Source organism: Brienomyrus brachyistius, unplaced genomic scaffold, assembly GCF_023856365.1.
Source record: "Brienomyrus brachyistius isolate T26 unplaced genomic scaffold, BBRACH_0.4 scaffold72, whole genome shotgun sequence".
Classification (NCBI taxonomy): Eukaryota; Metazoa; Chordata; class Actinopteri; order Osteoglossiformes; family Mormyridae; genus Brienomyrus; species Brienomyrus brachyistius.
Genome location: NW_026042347.1, coordinates 1,206,425 through 1,228,907, shown reverse-complemented (window position 1 = coordinate 1,228,907; position 22,483 = coordinate 1,206,425). Strand labels below are relative to the sequence as shown.

General features: G+C 43.6%; 1 pseudogene; it reads right to left on the bottom strand.

The window, feature by feature from the left end:
* LOC125726469 (intersectin-2-like) overlaps positions 1-11,514 on the bottom strand; it is a 42,556-nt pseudogene extending 31,042 nt beyond the window's left edge.
* Between the last annotated feature and the right edge of the window lie 10,969 nt (positions 11,515-22,483).

Sequence of the window (22,483 nt, the reverse complement as noted above, 5' to 3'; positions counted from 1 at the left end):
GGACACACTGGATGTGCATCATGTGCGGCGGAAAATATCAAATTTCATTTCGGCGCCCATGTTAACAGATTAGAGCGGCCACGTGCGCGAGATGCGGGGCTCACGCCTCGCGGTAGCGGCGCCGTATCTAGAGTCACGCGCGTGGTAAGCGGTTCGCTATGGAAGCGTATTGCATTCATCTGGGAAAAAAATCAAGTCTGTTTTTTCGAATTAATAAAATAATAATCCCGTTTTTCTGAGCAATATTTTTCTGTTTAATGAGGTAATGAGAACCTTTCTGTTTTTCATGATGCACGTCTCACTGTGTAGTTTAATCCGCTTTTTTTGATGGTTTGTAGACGGTATTATCATTAGTTTGCCGGCTTTGCGCGGCACCTATTCCGCCCCGCTCCACACTGCAGCGTTTCTCCCGGATCAGTAGATACAGTATGACATATGCTTCATGGAAATAAGCCGATGCATTTGAAATGCATTCAGACCGGCTTTGCTGTGACTAAAGACCATCTTTAGCAATCGCTGTAAATACTGAATCCTCATGGAGCGCAACTCCGGCGCCGGAAACAGCTTTTGTATCAGAATCCAGGTCCAAACTTTTATTAAATGTCACTTTAAATATGTAATAATATTACTTAAATATTCTGTTATTGATGGCCATTTTCATGCCGCACGCGCCGGAATTAGCAGTTAGAAGGAAAGACACTGACTTTAGTATTGATCTCTGGTGCCGTTTTGTGGTAAATATGCTTGTGATGAATATGTCTGATGAATATCGCTGCTTTGTAATTTTACTTCCCCGTAATTTCACTAATTAAGCTGTTAGTTTAGCTCGCTTCCCTCCGACATTTCCTGAGCTGTTTCATAAGCTTCAGTTCCCGCTTCGTTAGGGGAAGCTGTGCTGTTTTTATATCGTACAGAAACAGGCGGCCTGATGGGATTAATAATTCTTCCTCCTGCCTACAGACTGGACCCCAACACAGCAAACAGACGCCTGTCTCTGTCAGGGGGGAACAGGAAGGTGACAGAGGGGGCAGAGCGGCAGCCATATCCTGATCATCCAGAGAGATTTGACAGCCGCCCCCAAGTTCTGTGCAGAGAGAGTCTGACTGGCCGCTGTTACTGGGAGGCTGAGTGGGATGGATATGAAGCCTGGATAGGAGTGACTTATAAAGGAGTCATCAGGAGGAAAGGAGGGAGGGACTGTCTCCTTGGATACAATGACAAGTCATGGATTCTGTGCTGTTATACTGACAGTTACTCTGTCTGGCACAATAATAAAGAGACTCTCATACCCATACGGCCCTCAGGCTCCCGCAGAGTAGGAGTGTATCTGGACTGGGGGGCTGGTGCTCTGTCCTTCTACAGAGTCTTCTCTGATGGACTGACCCCCCTGCACAGATTCACCTCCTCATTCACTCAGTCCCTCTATCCAGGGTTTTGGGTTTATAGTGACTCCTCAGTGTCACTGTGACATGTTGCTGGTTCTCCTGGCAAAAAGGTGAAATCTCTGCTTTTTAACCTTTATAATCCTTTTCACTCTGAAAGTGTGTCATCTTCGCCATTTCAGAACCTCTGCTAAAATCATCCTAGTATTTGCAGCGACCGTCCAGTGCAGCCATGTATTTTTTGACTTGGCCACTAGCAGACCTCATACAGCTAGTCAATCTCGCACTGACTTTTTTAACCAATATATTTAATAATTTAATTGAGCTGTTGGTGGAAATTTAGCAAAATCATGGAACGGCTGAGGTGCCCCTGAGGAGAAGTTTGGGAACTGATGTGGTGTTCATCTAGCCATCCAACTAGATATCAGTAACTTTTTAGAACACAGAAGAAATTATTACTAGTTTTTATTGTGTTACTCTTAATTTGCACACGTTCTCATTTGATCCTGAAAAAGGAAAAAAGCTACCTTGAGCCCCTTCAGCCTCTCGGCCCGGGATACAGCGCCGTCCAGGGCGCTCGCAACCGGCCACTGCCAAGGTGTTAATTGGTCAATATCCCAATCTTGCGTCCTCTGCAGGGGTCCCGATAAGGCCCGGGATGTGGTCGCTGGATCACCGCTTGCTGGGCCCCCTTGGTCCGGTGTCACGACCCCTGTAGTAGGAGTACCCGGCGGCGTAGATTCCAACTGTTCTTCAGGTTCGCTCTGTGCGCCGTCGGTTGAGGTTTCGGCCGTCGCTAGACCCGCTTCAATTTTTTCAGCCTCAGCGATCAACAATTCATCATCGGCAGTGTCTTGGGGGGAGAAGGACAAAATCAGTCTTTAAGCATTTCATACAGAAAAATCCACGATGCAGGTATTGTTCCACGTACCGTTAAAACTATCCGTTCTTTTCCGCTTATGTTGTCCGTGGACATTCCCTTCCCGATTATCTCTGAAAATAACCGTCGGCGTGCTTAACAGGTCGGCGTCCTTATCTGCGACAGTGAACATAAACTTTCAGTCTTTCCACAATTTTAAAAACAGTAAATCCATTGATTTGCTTATCATTGATATTAACTTACCGCTATTCCAATCCTCTACTTCACGGGGCTTACTCGGGCTTGACACCGTGGAAAATTCTTGGTCAAAAGTAATCGCAAATGTTTTCACAATAGTGACAATTCAAACAATTTTAAAGTATGGACGAAAGAAATTTAACATACCTCCAGTTTGTCATTTCCATCTTTGTCGTAGTGAGCTGATCATCGATAGCGTTTCAAGTTCTTCTGTATTTTTGGTCGACAACGTCGCCCTTAATATAGGGGAAACTTTTTTTTTTTTTTTTTTTTTTTTGGGGGGAGGGGTTGGGGCTGGACCGCCCCCTTCCTCGCTGTGGGGGCCACATGCTGTGGACACAGGGTGGCGCTAGCGACCCGTCTTTACCGCCGTTCGAGTTATTACCAGTTTTAAAATGCGCTTTTGCACCCCTATTAAATAATCGCGTACGTCTACTTTAGCCACATTGAAATAATTTTATTCATTAATTTATTACGGGGTAGTTTGTCGAGTGCTTTAGTCCTCAACTTATTTATTTTTATACTTAAATATTATAATTTGTGGTAATGATCGGTTTTTACACCTTGTTTAGTGTTGCGGCTGTTTGTCGAGTGCTTTAGTCCTTAAACTTTTATATATTTTATACGTAAGCATGTGTAATTAATGGTTTTTTATTCTTTGTTTAACACATTAGTGATACGGCTGTTTGTGGAACCAGTCGGATACCCTGTTGTTTAATTCCACCTCATTGCATAAATGGCATATCACACCCATACAAATTTAAAATAACGCTATAACGAAAGAATTTGTTGCTGCCTAAATTTCAGCCGTTCCTACACAACATCCTGCTGTTCTGATGAGCTAACCCCTGCCTAACGGCATTGCCAAGTATTGCCTGTCGACCCGAAAAAAAAGGTAGTTGCATTGCAAAGGTAGATGCATGAATTCTTGGTCCAGCGACAATTGTTCGCCATTTGACAGTTGCTTGACGCAAGGAGCTGGCTCAATAAAGGAAATGCTGTGTGGATCTATGCGCATGCGCTCGTTTAAACAAGAATTAACCGCGTTCTTTGATTATTGTTGTCGAAAATGCTCAGAGCGCTTTACTTTATTATTCACATTGGCAGAAAAGTGCTTCATTCCTTAAAAACATTACGGTTATAGGGGTTTTATTTGCTAAAACAGGCGCTCCGCCGGCGTCGCCATTTTGAAAGGGGTGTTGGCGTGGGTGCGCATGCGCCGGACTAGCGATCGGCCATTCCGCCCTGCGTTGTTCAAACAGACAAGCCGCATGTGACGGAGCTCCGGGTTCGTTTCGTCATATTTCTAAAATTTTGCCGCTTACATGCTTTCTCCAACCTGGTAAATATCACTAAAGTCTTTCGTGGTGGTTAAATGTAACGTGTGCTCTCTTCTTTTAAAACGACGTGCGGTATGTTTATTGACTTCGCTTGCGCTTGTTTAAATTTGTTCTTCTGCTTCTTTCGGGCATGTTTGTTTAAAATCACCCTGCTTTTATTTTAAAATAACACTAAAGTTTTTCTTCTTTTGGTGCTTTCTTCTTAAAATACGCCGTGGCGCTTACCAACACGCGGCTACGAGGTGGACGGACCCCCCGCTTAACGTGTATGCGCTAACTTGCCATCATCCTGCTCGATGTTTTATTATTCTTTAAAAACGTAATTTAAAAAAACACAATAAAATACATTAATAGAATAAAAATACATTACAAGTTTAACGGCAATATCCCAATCCAAATGGCCCCCTATCGGCAACACGTGGCATAAGCATGTATGGTGTATAGAGATAAGCCATCGACCAATCAGAATAAAGGATACGCCCCCCTCCCACTTATGACGTCAGAAGCGGAGCAAAATTAAGCTCCGCCCAAGGTACCACATAATATCGCTCTTGTGCTTGTTTAAATTCAGCATTTGCTCTTCTGATTCTTTTGGGCATGTTTGTACTTGTTTAAATCCCGCCTGCTTTTCTTTCAAAAAATACACCGTGGCGCTTGTGCCTACTAACACGTGGCTATGGCCAGACGGACCCCCCCTGCTAGACGTGCATCTTAGCTTGCATTAATCCTGCTATACGTTTCATTATTCCTTAAAAACTATAATTAAAACACATCTAATGTATTTTTATTCTATTAAAGTTTAATGGCAACCCTTACCTCCCAAACCATATGGCGCAACACGTGGCATAAGCATGTATACCATATATGGACATAACCCCTCGACCAATCAGAATAAGGGATACGCCCCCTCCCGCTTATGACATCAGAAGCAGAACCAAATTAAGCTCCGCCCAATGTATCACCCAACATCTCTCTTGTCCTCTACTACCTGGAGGTCACGGTCATTCTGAAGCATCTACAGCGACCAGGCATGATGGAGCACATGACCGCAAGTATTGTATTCTTTTTGTCTTCACTTTTCCTTTTTGCCAATTCGCTTATTAATCAGTGGGACATCATTGTCTTGTGCAGGTCCAGGAGCAGGACCGAATCCGACCATGCGGTGATTGAGGTGAAGGAACAAGATGTCGGCACGGCGAGTGGCCACATTTGCATTGTCCTCTGAGGAGGAGGCAGTAAGCATATCAAGCTTGAAAAGATTTATTGTCATTTATTTCAAAAGCAGAAATTAAATCTCTTCCTCTGTCAACAGTAGTTTGACATCTTCACATGGGAAGGGCTACAGCTTCTGAGCTCCAAGAGAACCGGGACGACGACTGATGACCTGGGAGGAGACCTGAACCGGCTGCACCAAAAGTGAGCTAATCATGATTCATTCCCCTATAATTTGTTCTAGATACATGTTGTCATGTGTTGTGCGAGATGTATTAATAAATCTTATTCGTTTTGTATTTTAGATACAAGCTGGATCCAGTCACCAGCCAAACGGCCCGGCGCATCTTTGAGACGGCCACCAAGGACTTGAGTGACCAGAAGTCGTCCTTGGTAGCCGATTACCTCACGCATTCCACTGCAACGGCTGACAAGCACTACCGGATAAAAGTCATGGAATGTGGTGCTGGCCAATAAGCTGCTGAAGAAGCTGGCAGGTGACTCAAGGTAGGCATGTTTTCCGTTTGTCAACACACTTACCAACATCAAGACACAAAACCAAAGCCCTCACCACTGAACAATAACCGTAAAACTTTGTGTGTTTTTTTTAATCCCAGCGCCGACTCCACAGAGGAAGGATCCAGCTGTTCTGCCCATGGCGCCGCATGGGATGCTGCCCTGGCGTCCAACCAGCAGATGATGTCCAGGCAGCATTCCATCAGCTCCTTCGAATCCACCCCGTGACCCTGGATGGCGACATCCCAGACAAGACTGTAGGGACACAGGTCGGGCCAGTTTCAGCGACAGCTCTGAGTGCTGGCTGAAGATGAGGATGCGTGTCCAGCATGTCCTCTGTGAGTATTGTTTGTAGCACTAATTTTTAAAGCACTTTACTGATAAGCAATCCTATCTACATAGTCTTCCTAACAACAATTTGCTTTGTTCTTGACAGTACACTTTGGCAGACAGCAGCCCACCGAGTCCCGGGTCGACGCTTGGATCAGGAACCAAGGCTGGAGAAGCAACATTCCAAAGCGCAGCCAGCGTCCTCAAGGACTGGAGACCAGTGGGTTCGGTGGACACCGCCATTGATTCCAGCCACATCCAGGAGCTCATCCACAAGCAGAAGTGGAAGGGACTTGCGGTGGACATTGCGGGGAAGGGAGTCTGCGCCACCTGGCAGTTCCAGGCTGGTGAGGTGGTATGTGACCACCACGGGCCGGTAGTCACAGCCACTGAGGGCCAGCGGATTCATGAGAGCACAAAGGAAGAAGAATCCGGCTACATGTTTTTTTTCAGGAACAGCCAGGGCATCCACATGTGTGTGGATGCTCATTCCCCTGAGTGTGCCTGTCACCCAGGCATACAGACCTTTGGCCGGCTGGTTAACCACTTCCGGAAAAAAAGCTAACCTCCGGCCAAGGTTGTACAGCACACCAGAGGGACAGGACATGATAAAAATAAAACAAGAAAAATAAATGTTGGGGAGGAACTTTGATTATGGGGTGCAGAGGACATCATTCAGGGGAGAGGGGTTGGAGCTCTCCTGCCTGTGAAACCCTGCACCCCAGTTTGCCCTGTTTTATGTTTATGAATGTGCAATAAAGTTACACCTTTCTATAAAAACACAGGTATGCTCATTTTTTAGTAGTGTTTAATGCCTTGTAATATCTTTGAATCACTTTGCCTTTCCAACGGTTTATGCCCGGTGAAGGTAGGAAACGTACAATAATATTCCTAGAGACATCGGGCCACATACAATTTAGTCCTACTCAGGGTCATAAAAAAGCAGTTGAGGAAACTGCAGCAAAGTAACATTTTGTTAAGCAACGGCCAGGTGCTGGGAAAAATAACCTTTAAAATAACTGATTATGATTATGAGTAATGCAACAAAATATTATGATCATTATAGGTCGTTTCTGTCCTCCTGTTGCTGCCAGGGCTTTTGTTTGATGGCAGTTTCACACCTCTGTGGTACACAGACAGCTACCCATCCCACAACACGCTGCGAAAGCCAGACGTCACACCTTGAGCAGATCTGCATTTCCCTTTATTTTAGCTTAATCACAAAACAACTTGTGCTCAAAGAACTGTGCTTTCATTCTATAGAAATGAACAAAAAAAAAAAGCATCACAGAGGTCAAAGCAATGCCATCAGGGAAAATAGCAGCAACATTACACAAACATGCACTGTACATGGGGAATCAGGGCTCAATTCTGGACAGGGAGCCTGAGAAACGGCTACCACATCCAAGGAAGACCGCTGCTGAATTTCCCCCCCCCCATTTTCTCCTATGCGCGATTTTCTTGTATGTATGGGCATTGAAGGGAAGACGAGGAAGTTTGTCGCTGGAAGAGGTAAGTCTGTGATTACCATGACAGGCACCTGACAGGAGGGTCAGTCCATGCCAAATCAAGCAGGGGCTCCATGGGCATCATTCCTGATTTTGATAACTTGATATGTTGATCCTTATAGAGAACAATGAAAATTCCCCAAGTTTTATTGAAAAATTCTGATGCAGTCCAAAGTTACGGCCCTTTCAAAGTTGGGTGCCACGCCCCTTTTTTGCACTTATGAATCATGCATATAATTTGTAAGGGTTTTCAGGAGACCATACCTTCGCTTCTAAGCATGCTAGAGAGCTGAAAATTGCTCTCCTGGTATAGTTTTCCCTGCTCTTTCAGCTCTGGGGAAGCACTTCAAAATTATGGACCTGCAAACATCAGTTTTTGGTTCACTTGCTGTGGGGTCACCACCACACCTACATCCAATATTCTTCTATAGTTTTGTTATTTGAGGAAGATACTGTAAGCAGATGCAAATTCATTCTAAAATAACCATTTATTCTTTGACATATTGCCATCTGAAAATGGTCGCAGGTGAGAAATCCCCCACAGGACCCCCTACTTCGGGGTCATGGTTGACTGTAGATAGTTAGTGACGGGAATGAAACCCGTTATACCAGTTGAAAGAAGCATATCTGAACTATAAATGCTGAAAATATGACTCAACTCCTTCAATATAAAATCCCAGGGTCAAATATGACATTTTCAAGTCTTGCCAGATTCTGAAAGAGCAGGGAAAAGTATACCAGGAGAGCAATTTTCAGCTCACATACACATGCACACACACGTGTAGTTTTCCACCGATTTCTTGTATGTGTAACTTTTCTTATTTATGCAGAGACATAATGTCAATTTGATGTATGGTAAGGTCCCCCCCCCCTCCAGAAGTTTTATGCAAAGACATGTCAATTTAAAAAATTGTATGGCGTTACCGCATACTTCAGAGTTAGCCTGGATGACCCCGAACCAACGGCCAGTACCACCTGCAAACTGTTGATTTCAGTCTGGATGTCAGACAGCTTAATTTTTTGGAGGGAAGCTGCTCATCCACTTCAAGAAAAGTTTCAGACACAGTGATTAGAGAAAGAGGCCAGCTTGCACACTTCCCCCTTCCCTCTGTCAGACACTGGCAGACGCTGCAGCAATGAAAAGCATTTTTATTGGAAGAAAGAAGGCATCTTGAGGATACAAAAGTCCCATGTCCTTCATTTACCGAGAGTCTTTCAGAACTATAAAACACCGGGATAATGTCCAGCAGCACTCTCAGAATCTCCAAGTCCTTCACTGACACAGTCTGAGGCCGTAGTAGATTTCCTAATTCAGTCTTGAGGCTCTGGACCACTGCTGCTGCTCCTCTAGATGGGCAGCACAGTCCAAGCAGGCTTTCCGGAAAGCGTAAAATGCAGTCTCCAGAAGGACATGGATGCCTCCCCATCACATACTCTGTGGTCAGAGACACATTGCAGGTCATGTCAATAGTCAACGGACAATTACAATCCAGTAACGACACACTCAGGCACATGCTGATCGCAATATTTAGAAAACTTTGAATGGACACTACCAAATGTAGATGCACAATAAGCACCAACTGTTTTGGGGAGAAGTGATAAGCAGTTACAAGTAAATGCGCATGTAAATGAGTATTTAGTGCCTCCCGTCTTTCAGTCTCTTGTTCGATAGTTAATGGATGACTGGGCAGACCAGTGATGCTGGAGGAAATGAGGACTGCATTGAGATATGCATAGTACAAGACATACTGAGGAACTGGAATGACCTGCCTTGCACTAGCTGAAGAAACTGGATTTGTGAGCAGGGAGAAGTTAATTAGGATCAACCCCAGACATATAAAAATGACTGATGGTGATTATTTTTACACTGAATAACATGGCAGTCCCTGCAAAGCAAATGTCCATGTGTATCAATATCTAATTGGATAGCTAGATGAATACTGCTTATTTAAGTAATGCTAAAACTAGTTACTCATTATTTAATACACGAATTCCTGTTGCTCAACATGAACCAATGATGAAACCACCAGGACTTCATGTGATTACTTCACACTCACTAGACCATCAGTTATGCAACGTTAATTCACTCTTCCTTCCTGCAGTAATTGATTTACCACCAAATAAACTGAATTCTAAGTAATATCACACAGTGACTTCATCATTAGCTGTTGAACTCTCAAGCACAAAATGTGTCATATGGGCAGAAATGGAGCAAGTGGGAGCAGCCAAGGTCCCAAACAAAAGGGGCTTTATAAAGGATAAATACAAAAGCATAAAACAAAGAGGACTGCAATGAGTCTCAAACAGACTAACTGAAGCAGCCACCAACATCAATGACAGACCTGCGGAACACTGCAGAGCGATGGGAGCGATTAACACGGGGCAGGAATGAGAGGTAAGACTAAATGAGCACCAGGCATTGCTCGTTAACCCTCTGGAGTCTAAGGCCTCTCAGCCATTTTTCATATCAAGTCTGAAATGCCTTTTAAAGTATTTCACCTATCTAAAAAACATTTACCCCAAAGTGCTGCAAATGTTTTCATCCAACACAAACTCAGAACAAATAATCTGAGACAATTCAGTATGGCATTCTTCTATTTTTATTTAAATCAACTTTAAAAATACACGTTTCAAAAACCTATTCTCAGAGCTGCTGAGAAAATGGAAATCAACACATTAAAAATGTTTCTAGCCAAGACTTTGAGCTCTGGAGCTTATAGACATAGGGGTTGGCTTCACATAGGTGACTGAAAAATTCAGAAATCTCAGGTGGTTTGATTACTAAAGTGTTATAATTTTGGAGTGACACAAAGTCAGTGGCTTACACAATGCATTTTGATGAGATGCACAACACACCTGTAATGGTTTGCATACTGTTAAAGTAATGTCATTGTTACTTCACCCACCCATCAGAATATCAGTTTGAAATGTAAAAAAGAGACAATTATAGGGTTTATAACATGCAATGGATTAAATTCTGATGAATAAAAAGTGCAATTATATCTTATTACATATTATATATGTGAAATTATTGCATCGTTTTTATGATTTCTTCTGATGAGCAGATTTGACTGTTAGAAAATCATAGCAGATGTGCTCCAGTATCGATGCTTGGTTCCCTCATTTGTAATGAATGCACTTTGTAGACGGTCCCTAGCAAAAGGCTGTACTTGTAATGCTGGTTTGCCGGTTCCGTGGAAAATGCTGCATAGTAGCATCTGTATCTAAGGGACTGGTGGCATCACATGTTGTTTCTAAAGTATAGAGATGGCAAAAGCAAATATCCAGCCAACATAAACAACATAAAACCAACTTTACTGTGTTGATTTATGTGAATTGTTTTATTTTAACCGCGTGTGCTTTATCATCTATTGCGTAACTACCCCAGGTTTCCCTGCCATGTTTGTCAGAATGTTGTTGCTGCTGCTATATATAAGAGCAGCTGTGTGTAAAATCATCTCATCTCATCTTTTCTCTGCTGCTGTGATGCCTCGGCCTGCCAAGCTTTCCCAGGAAGACTGAAAAGTGTAATACCCTTATAGTTGGAACGTACAATCAGGTTTCCATTCTTAAATAAGGGGACCACCATGCTGGTCTGCTAATCCAGCGGCACTGTCTCTGACCTCCACGCGCTGTTGAGAAGGCATGTCAGCCATGACAACCCCACAACATCCAGAGCCTTTAGGAACTCTGGGCAAATCTCTTCCACCCCTGGGGTCCGGCCACCACAGAGCTCTTCAACCACCCTGCCCACCCCAGCCCCAGTGATGGGCAAGTCCACTCCAGCCCCCTCGGGCCTCGTGTCCTCAGATGTCTCAAAGGCAGTGCTCATAGATGTATCCGAGGCAGGGTTCATGAGGTCCTCAGAGTATTCCTTCCACCTGTGGGTGATGTCCCCAGGTGAGGTCAACAGCACCCCCTCTCCAATGTAAACAGTAGGAACCAGGAGCTGCCTCCCCTTTCTGATATTCCGGATGGTTTGCCAGAACCTGTCAGCTGCCTCCGGAGACCCCCAGGCTATTAATTCCCAGTAGGCCTTCTTCAGCTTGACAGTCCCCCTCACCTCTGGTATCCAGCATCGGGTACGAGGTTTCCGCCACGACTGGCATCGACAACCCTGCTAGCCACAGCTCCATATGGCTGCTTTCACAATGGAGGTGCAGAACAGTGTCCATTCAGACTCAATGTTCCCAACCTCCCCCAGCATCCAGTTGGAGTTCTGCCGGAGATGCGAGCTAAAGATCTGGCGTACAGGAGCCATACGTTCCCAGCAGACTCTTTCTGTATGCTTGGGCCTACCAGGTCTGACTGTCCTCCCCTACAACTTGAGCCAACTCACTACCAGATGGTGATCAGTTGACAGCTCTGCCCCTCTCTTCACCTGAGTGTCCAATACAGAAGTCCTAAGTTCAGATGAAACGATTATAAAATCGATCATCGACCTGTAGCCCCGCGCATGTTCATACCATGTCCACTTATGGACACCCTTATGCTTGAACATGGTGTCCGTTATGGAAAAACCATGCATTACACAGAAGTCCAACAACTGAACACCAACAAGGTTCCGATCAGGGAGTCCGTTCCTCCCAATCACCCTCCCCTTCAGGCCACACTGTCGTTGCCCACATGAGCGTTGAAGTCCCCCAGCAAAACGATGGATTCCCCTCATGGTGCACTAATCAGCACACCACTCAGGGAGCAAGTACAATCTATAGAATAGAATAGAATAGAATAAACCTTTATTATCCCACGAATGAGAAATTTAGGTGTTACAGAGCTCTTGCACAAAAACGTAATATAGCACAATAGGAGCAGGTAGATACACAAAGATATAAATACAAATGTACAAAAGTTTTGGAAATAAATAAAGATGTACAGAGATATGTACAAAATGTACAGAGATATGTACACAAGTGCGGGGGTGGGGTGGGGTGTGAATGATCCTGGTTACAGCATGTGATATGTCAGTTAAACATATATGAGTAAAAAATACTCACGCTAAACTGTTATAATGTCTGACAGCCGCTGGTAAGAATGACCTGCGGTAGCGCTCCTTCCTACACTGTGGGTGTAGAAGTCTATTGCTGAATGAGCTGCTCAGAGCTCGTACAGTCTCATGCAGGGGGTGGGAGGTGTTGTCCATAATGGATGTTAGCTTAGACCGCATCCTCTCATCCCCAACCTGCTCAATGGATTTCAGTGGGCAGCCCAGGACAGAGCTGGCCCTCTTCACCAGTTTGTCCAATTTCCCCCTGTTCCTCTCTGCAATTCCACCACACCAGCAGACCACAGCATAAAAGATAGCAGATGCTACCACAGTGTCATAGAAGGACCTTAAGAGAGTCCTGTTCACCCCAAAGGATCTTAGCCGCCTAAGCAGGTGAAGACGACTTAGACCCTTTTTGTAAACTGCCTCAGTGTTTGTAGACCAGTCCAGTTTGTTGTTTAGGTGAACACCCAGGAATTTGTACTCCTTCACCGTTTCAATGTCCAGACCCTGCATGTTCACCGGTGTAGTAGGAGAAGACTTCTTGCTGAAGTCAATCACCAGTTCCTTCGTCTTGCTGGCATTAATATGAAGATGGTTCAGTTCACACCAGCTGACAAAGCGATCGATGACCCCCCTGTATTCCAGCTCGTTCCCCTCTGACACCCGACCAACAATGGCAGTGTCGTCTGAAAACTTCTGTAGATGGCAAGTGTCCGTGTTGTAATTGAAGTCCGCAGTGTATAGGGTGAAGAGAAAAGGGGCGAGTACTGTTCCTTGTGGGGCCCCCGTGCTACAGACTACCACCTCAGACACACAGTCCCGGAGTCTCACATACTGGGGTCTCCTGGTGAGGTAGTCCGTAATCCACGCAGACAACTGATGGTCCACTCCCGCTCCCTCTAACTTCCCCCTCAGCACTGAGGGCCGGATTGTATTGAAGGCACTTGAGAAGTCAAAGAACATGACTCTCACAGTGCTCCTAGCCGTCTCTAGGTGTGGCGTACACACCTTCTCCCTAAAAGGCGTATTAACTTGCTCCTCTAACTCACTGTTGCATTGGATGAGAGCCAGTTGCTCCTCAAGGTCAAAATGCGCTCAGCAGCAGAAATTCTCCATCCTAGATGAGCCTGCAAAGTTCTGTAGAAGTTAAATATACTTTAGTCAAATGAGAGACTAACCTGCTGTCAGGCAGGGGAAGCTTCAATAAGGCCTTCATTCATGACAGCTCCACTTGGCTTTTTGACGAGTCCCCATTTAGATGCAGCACGTCAGAGACTGAAGAGCAGGATGAAGGCTGTAAGTACAGTTTGCTGTGGATTGTGTTTGTGTTTAAATCTAATAAAGGATGAGACAATTTACTTAAAGCATGATATAGTTCATATTGCTCTTCAGGCTTCGTGATAAAATATTAAAATTATGGAGTACAAAGTTGTACATACAAAGAAAACAATGCAGAGCGGCAGGGCACCTGGCCCAGAGGGTCTTCTAGAATTCTACAAAGGGTATTTTTTCCTGTTAGATTTACAGCTTTGGTTGTCTTGCCCTTTAAAGAAATTCTCTCAAGAAAGAAGTTGCCTCTTACCATGTCACAAGCAATTAGTTTCACCCAAAAAGGAGGAGGACCCCTCTCTGCTCCCCGTGTTAGTAGATTCTCCCCAACTCCTCCTGCTTATTCCTTCCTCCCTCCCTCCTATTTGTGCTCTCCTCCTCCTCTTGGGTTCTATTCATGTCTTTTGGTTCAGCAATAAAACCCACAAGGCTGCTCTTTGATTGTCCCTCTTCCCATCGTGACATATTATGTATTACATGATTATGAAATGATTTGATTATTATACAATTAACCACTTTGTTTCTTCAATTTGTCTTTCTTCTGAATCATCAGATATATGTCGTAGCTGGTAATTTGTTACACTCTGCTGTCAGTGCCAGTGTAGCCTAGATACAACCAGTCATATGTTTCAGTCAAGCTGATGTTTGAACAATTTTTGGGAACAGATTTTCATAATGTTTTCTCATAGGAGGCTGACCCTGGGCATCCTGGGATTGCTGCGAGAGATTGCTGGGATACTGTGAGAGAGTGGTGTTGAGCTGCAGCGATTGTTTTGGGATTGTTTGTGATTGTTTTTGGGGTGTTTGGAACGTATTTTCTGAGTGTTTGTGTGCTTTAATTGTTTAGTGGGTGGCTGTGTTATTTCTATTTATTGTTCTTATTTTGGTCGGCGTGAGTGCTTGTCTGTCCTGTCTGTTTATTAACAGCGCGATTGTTACGGGCAGTGAGCTGCGTTTTCTGTTCGCGTTTAACTCCGTAAAAAACACCGGCGGGGCGAAATAGCTAATAATATCTAACGTCGGTAACGTTACTCAGCGCCAGAAAAGGACAGTTGCTCCTGAGCTTTGCCCGGTCGCCAGTCGGGGCCGGGAGGACATTTTCCACTTTTTTCCCCGCTCCGGCAGTAGCCTGCTGTGAGGGGGTTTTTGTGGTTTTTCGACCTCCCAAGAGCAACTTCGATTTCGTTTTGTTTTTAGTTCATACTTGGTTCAGGCAGAAGTTCTTTTGGTAAGTAGTAGTAAATTTATCGGATTTAAAATTTTAAATAAAAATAAGAATTAAGTTCCGTTTCAACCCAAGTAACTTATTTTAGCGTACTCGGCACTTTATTGCATTTAACGGTACGCGAATTAATCTTTAAAGTTAAATACGCTATATAAATTTACTGGGCTGGGAGTACGGGGTCATAGTGAGTTAGTTAATTATGGGGCCGGCTCAGTGTTGCGTTTGCAACATGTTTGCCCTTCTGGACGTTAGTGTCCAGTCGGACTTCATCTGCGAGCGATGTAAGCTAGTGGACTCGCTCATGGTCAAGGTTCGCGGCCTTGAGGAGCAACTGGCTCTCATCCAATGCAACAGTGAGTTAGAGGAGCAAGTTAATACGCCTTTTAGGGAGAAGGTGTGTACGCCACTAGCCGGGAGGGGGGAGAATGAAGAGCAGAGAGGTCGAGAGAGCTGGGTGACCGTAGGTCGTAGACGCAGGAAGGGGCGTACACACGTTGCAGAGGCGGCATCACCTGAGGTGACTGTGTCGAACAGGTTTCAGGTTCTTCCAGCTTTAGAGCCGGAACGGACTGGGGAGGCAGGTGGGCCCTTGGGCACTGAGGAGCCCCCTCCCCCCAGGAAGAGGGAGGTTGTGGTAGTGGGGGATTCCATTATTAGGGGAGTAGACAGTTATGTGTGCACGCGTGATAGAGGGTCCCGTACGGTGTCTTGCCTGCCTGGTGCCCAGGTAGGAGACCTTCCAGATCGTGTGGATAAGTTTTTGGCCCCAGCTGGGGTGGATCCAGTTGTCGTGGTGCATGTTGGCACCAACGACATAGGCAAGGGTAGAAGGGCTGTTCTGCAGGATAAATTTATAGAAGTTGCCAATAAGCTTAGAAGCAGAACGTCCACGGTGGTATTCTCCGAAATACTCCCCGTGCCACGTGCAAGTCAGGCTAAGTTAGCTGAGATAAGGAAATTAAATGCGTGGCTAAAAGGATGGTGTAGGAAAGAGGGGTTTAGGTTTATGGGGCATTGGAGGACCTTCTGGAACAGGTGGGACCTGTTCAAGCCGGATGGGTTGCACCTGAACCAGAGGGGAACCAGTGTATTGGGGAGGCGTATGTGTAGAGTAGTTGAGGAATGTTTAAACTAGGGACTGGGGGGGCAGGGAGGTTAGTTAACTATGTCAGTGGGGGGAAACGGAAAGCCCCAAATAATCATATTGTAAGTGGGCACCGTAATAGGCCTACCCTTTGTTGTCTGTATTTAAACGCCAGAAGTATTAGGAATAAAATTCATGATTTAGAGGCTTTTATCTCATCGGACTCTTATGATATTATAGGAGTAACTGAAACGTGGTTGAGTGAAAAGGATGGACAAGAATATAATATGGATGGTTACACGTTGTTCCGTAAGGATCGTATAGGAAAAAAGGGAGGTGGTGTTGCAGTATATGTAAAGGAAAACTTGCAGGCAAGGGAACTTACTGATATAAATAAAACTACGGAAGCAATATGGGTAAAATTAGATGCTAAAAACTCAAATAGCCTAATTGTCGGTGTTTGTTACAGAACACCTAATATAGCTGCTGAGGAAAGCAGATTGTTATACAGTGATATTAGGACTATGAGCAATAAAAATGATGTGGTAGTTATGGGTGATTTTAATCTACCAGGAATGCAGTGGGACATTGTCACTGGCTCTTCAGAAAATGAACTGGAGATGGTGGAATTAGTACAGGATTGTTTTTTTACTCAGTTTGTTAACACCCCTACCAGGGGAGATGCCATTCTTGATCTTGTTCTCTCTAATAACCAGGACAGGATTGGTAAATTAGACGTTTTAGAACCACTTGACAGTAGCGATCATAACATGGTCAAATTTGAGGTTAAGTTTAGTGTTCGAAGAGCTAAGTCCAAATCAAAAATATATAATGTTAGGAAGGCTGACTTTAAGTGTATGAGACTAAAACTAGAAACTGTGAACTGGATGGAGTTAAATAACAAAACTGTTGAAGAGGCCTGGGAATTTTTTAAAAGCACATTATTGCAAGTGCAAGAGGACTTCATACCTGTTTCCAGCAAGAATAAATCTAGGAAATTGAAACCTAGGTGGTTTACTAGGGAAATAAAGCATAAAGTAAGGAGGAAAAGGGCTTTGTTCCAGCAATGGAAAATAACTGACGTTGACAGAATTAAGCAGGAATATCTAAGTCTACAGGCTGAGTTAAAAAATGATATTAGACGAGCTAAAAGAAATGTCGAAAGGATGGTTGCATTGGAAGCTAAGGATGATGTTAAAAGTTTCTTCCAGTATTTTAACTCTAAAAGAGCTCTAAAACCTGAAATTACTAATCTGCAGGATAGTAAGGGTCTTATAATAGTAAACGACATTGATATAGTAAATGAGTTCAATGATAGTTTTGCACGGGTATTCACTGTTGAGGACCTTAGTAATTTACCAGTTATTACCTATCCAGCATTGTCTATAGCTAATATATATATAACTGAAGCAGATGTTTTGCAAAGCCTAGCTAAGCTCAAAATAAATAAATCACAGGGTCCTGATGGCATCTTACCTATAGTGTTAAAAGAGATGAGGGATATTATTTGCCGACCCTTAACTTTACTGTTTCAAAAATCCTTATCTGAAGGTGTGGTACCTTCTGATTGGAAGCACGCCTTCATAACGCCTATTTTTAAAAAAGGGGATAGAAGTAATTTGTCTAACTATAGGCCAATCAGTCTAACTTGTATAACTGGTAAAGTTATGGAGGCTATAATCAAAGAGAAAATGGTAGATTACCTGGACTCTAATAACATTTTGCGGGATAGCCAGCATGGATTTAGGAGAGGTAGATCCTGTTTAACAAATCTGTTGGAGTTTTTTGAGGAAGCTACTCAGGAAGTTGATGATAAGAAGGCCTATGATGTCATCTACTTAGATTTCCAAAAGGCTTTTGATGTTGTCCCCCACAAGAGGCTCCTACTTAAACTCAAAGCGACAGGTATTTTAGGTACCGTAGCGACCTGGATTGATAACTGGTTAACAGATAGGAAACAGCGAGTAGTTATAAGAGGCACAATGTCAAAGTGGGCTTGCGTTCATAGTGGGGTACCGCAGGGTTCGATTTTAGGACCACTATTGTTCCTAATTTACATAAATGATATGGATACCAATATATACAGTAAACTGGTGAAATTTGCAGATGACACCAAGGTGGGTGGTGTAGCAGATACTGAATTAGTGGCTCAGCAGCTACAGCGGGATCTTGATTTAATTAGTGACTGGGCCGATACCTGGCAGATGAAATTTAACATCGATAAATGTAAGGTACTCCATCTAGGGAGCAGAAATATAAAGTACAGGTATTTCATGGGTGTCACTGAAATAAAGGTAGCTGATCATGAGAAAGACCTTGGTGTGTATGTTGATGCTTCCATGTCCCATTCTCGCCAGTGTGGGGAAGCAATAAAAAAGGCCAATAGGATGTTGGGGCAGGTGTGTGGAGTTTAAGTCAAGGGAGGTAATGCTAAGATTATACAATTCCTTGGTGAGACCTCACCTAGAATATTGTGTGCAGGTTTGGTCACCATATCTTAAAAAGGACATTGTGGCCTTAGAAAAGGTGCAGCGTAGGGCCACAAAAATGATTCCTGGTCTTAGAGGAATGTCATACGAGGAACGGTTACTTGAGCTAAATCTGTTCAGTCTCAAGCAAAGGAGACTGAGGGGGGACATGATCCAGGTATATAAGATTCTAACAGGTTTGGATGCTATTCAAGCAAATAGTTACTTCAGCATTAGTTTAAATACACGAACTCGTGGCCATAGGTGGAAATTAGCGGGAGAACACTTCAAGCTGGATTTAAGGAAGCACTTCTTTACACAGCGTGTAGTCAGAGTATGGAATACCCTTCCTGATAATGTAGTGCAAGCTGAATCCTTGGGTTCCTTTAAATCAGAGCTAGATAAGATTTTAACGACTCTGAGCTATTAGTTTAGTTCTCCCCAAGCGAGCTTGATGGGCCGAATGGCCTCCTCTCGTTTGTATAGTTCTTATGTTCTTATGTTATGTTCTTATATATGTGGTGTGATAATTGAGCATGACCCCACTGTTGCTGTGCTTGCTGCTCCTGTCATGATCTGTAATCTCTTATTTTTTCATGTCTCCTCCAACTCATGCCAGCAGAGGTCGCTGCTGGCCCTTTGTAACCCTCCTAATTCTCCTGTATCCCATTATAGTTCTCCATCCTAACCCTGTACCCCTGTTTTGTTGCTGATTAGTGTGCTGTGTATAAATATGCCTGCCCTCACTGCGTTCCCCAGCTCAGTCATTGCTGTTCCATGTGTAGTCTGTGTTTCCTTAAAGCCCACCGAGCTACACACTGCCCCTAAATTTAAATTTATATGTAACCTGTGTGTGTATGTGTAACCTAGATTTGCCCAGTATGTAAATCTAATCCAGACCTTGATCCTACACCTACTATAATTATAAGTACCTCACTATACCTATATCTAACACTGCTATTCATCACCAGTGTTACATGTCAGGGCTTCGCTGCAATAGATCCCTCAGTGCTGCAGGTTATTACTGTGACTTTGCACACACACACGTTGCTGCTTCCTCAGCCAGTGTCACATATACTTTATTACACACAGACCTCAGTAATCTCTGCTACACTCACACCTGCTTACTTTACATCCATGGTTAAATTCTCCTAATGGAATCTATCTTAATGTCTTTATTCTATTTTATTTTATTTATTATACCATATTATTCATTGTATTGTTCTTTCAATTTTATTTCTATTTTATTATTGCTAATACACCGGATCTGAGTGCCTCATTTTGTTCCCTTCATATAGAACACGTTTTGTAATGACAATAAAACATCCTTATCCTCATCTAAATCACACTGTCTAACTACTAATCTGTTTAAATAATATAATTGGATTTCAAAGGTTAATAGTCACTCAATTACCCCCTCAGCCCAACAGTACCACAAACACCCAACATGCACGGAAATGTTCTCCTAAGTTGTTTTCCCTGCCTGGAACAATACCACAGCAGTCACATGGACTAATGTTTCAAAACATTTCGGAAACCTTGCATTGAAACTTGAGGTCTTTAGAAGGGATCAGTCCTGGGTGGCAAAGTTGCCATCACAAAGGTTTTTGATTAAGGGATTCATGATGCCAGGTAGCCATCTTTCACAAGCTGGTGGGCTGTGCCACTGATGCCTTTGCTTGGGTTTTATATGTCTGTCCTGGTTTGTGTTCTTGCCACTTCAGGTTCCCTGGTTTTGGTCTACATTCCTCGGTCCTCTACTGTGGAGTCTACCTTCTGCTTCACCTGATTCTGGTCGCCCATCCAGTCAGCGGCCCATGTCCCCCTGGTTCCCTGTTTCCAGAGGTTGGTCTGTTAGTCTCCGGGGCCAGGAGGCAGAAATCTGCCATGTTGGATGGGCGGCCCAGGTTGGGGTGCTCCATCATAGACTGGTACATGAAGGATTATAAATGGTTTTCAACCAGTATGTACCGAGTGTGCATCGTGACGAAAAGAATGTCATGGGAATATTTAGGACTGACTGCAGTATTAGTTCAAAGCATGATTGTGTTTTTCTTAATTTTTATTGATTTATTTTTGTATTATTCATTTTTTAATTATTAATTTTCTTAAGTAACTTGATTCAGTTAAAAGGGGTTTGTCCATTTTCTTTAGCAGAAGTTTGTGTAAGTATGATGTTCACCTTCCCTTTTCATAGTCTAGTCTTTGCCAAGTTTTATGCTTATTTCCCCTGGTTAAGTTAATCTGACTTGTGTGTTTAGGAGGGTCATACAGGCTTTTTGTTTGTAATGGAAGCACAGGGTCTGTACTTGCAGCTTATTTGCCATGCTAATAGAAGCATTTTACCTTCCTCTCTAATCTCTTTTTTTCTTGGCTCTCACTGCAGTCTCCTCTATGCCAGGGTTTCTCAACCCAGTCCTTGGACCCCACTGCAAAGATCCACAGTTTTGCTCTGTCCAAGCTCTCAGCACAGCAGTAAAAGGTGACTGTTTGGTTCATGCATGCAGGGATCTGGGACAGAGCAAAAACGTGGAGCTGTCTGGTGGGCTGAGGAATGAGTTTAGAAATGCTGCTGTATGAAGTATTAAACCATTTGACCGGTTGGATAAATGTTAAAATGTTTTCTCAAAATATAAAAAGAGATAATCTTCTGTTTTGCGTCTCATTACAAGCAAACTTGTTTTTTGTTTTTATGTCACTCTAGTATTTGATATCTAATTTTCAGTCTTCTGGCAATATAATCTGGTGAATGGGGAAAGACTTCCAGCAGGGGCTCCGGTTTCCTCCCACAGTCCAAAAGTGTGCAGGGTAGGTTAATTGGCAAATCTGAGTTGAGAGTGTTTGCGCCCTGCAGAGTGTTGACTCCTGCCCAGGGTTGGTTCCTGCCTACGCCTGTTGTTCCAAGGACAGGCTCCGGTCCCCCCCGCGACCTCAGTTTGGCTTGCTGTCTCCCCCCTTGGTTTCCTTTGGTTTACGTCTTCACTAGCCCCCTTGTTGCTTTGACTTGTGTGTAAGTTATGTATGTGTGATTGTATTGCTGCATAGGGAGTGACTGCTATTTTGTTTTGCAAGTGTGTGTTGGACTCTGTTTATTTGGTCAGGGAGTGAGGTGGAGTGTTTGTCTTTTGGTTTCCTTTTCTTTTGCACTTAGGTGAGATTAGCTGTGGGTCGCACTTGATAGTTGTGGTCACTCCCAAAGTCTTTTGCACCGGGTTATTTGTTCAGTGTCAGTATTATTGACCTTTATCTTTGCTATTTCAGAAATCCGTATCTGCTACCTTGTGACTGGAAGTATACACTGTAAAAAAAAGGCAAAATTTGTCACAGTTTTAAACCATTTTATATTAGCCAATTTGACTACAGTATAATTATTTTTTTCCTCTTATGTTAAATGACAGAAAAGTTTTTATCAAAACTACATTGCATAACTGGCATCGTAGTACTGATTAGCACCGATTCAGGCATCCCGATGAACAAATATGAAATTCATTTAAACTGTGGTACCTTAAATCCGTCAAGTTACCCCGATAACCCTGATTCGTAGTACAGGCCACTGATCGGTGTAAACGTATTGTTTAAACGGCGCTGTTGCATTACCAGGGTGAGACGTTGACTTGTTGGTTAGCTATAAAAACAGACGTTAGTGCAACTCCACGTTAATGGTGCGGTCATCATGGCTTATAAATGCTTATTATCGTTCATCATTGTTTGTGTCAGTAACGATTGGCTCTTGCATCGATTACTTTTCCCGTAACACCCTTTAGATTGTTTCCCTGAAGGGCAGCAAACCGACAATTTCGGTGTGATTGAGCTGATCACGTGTGCATGGGGAGGGAATGCGGACCACATGACCTTCCCGGCGAGCTCAGCGCATCCAGCATCGCTTCGCAAATACAATCAAAATGTTTTATCTTTATTCACACTTTCTATCTTTATTCATTATCTCTACGATCTCACTGCTGGACGAATGCCTGGCATTCAG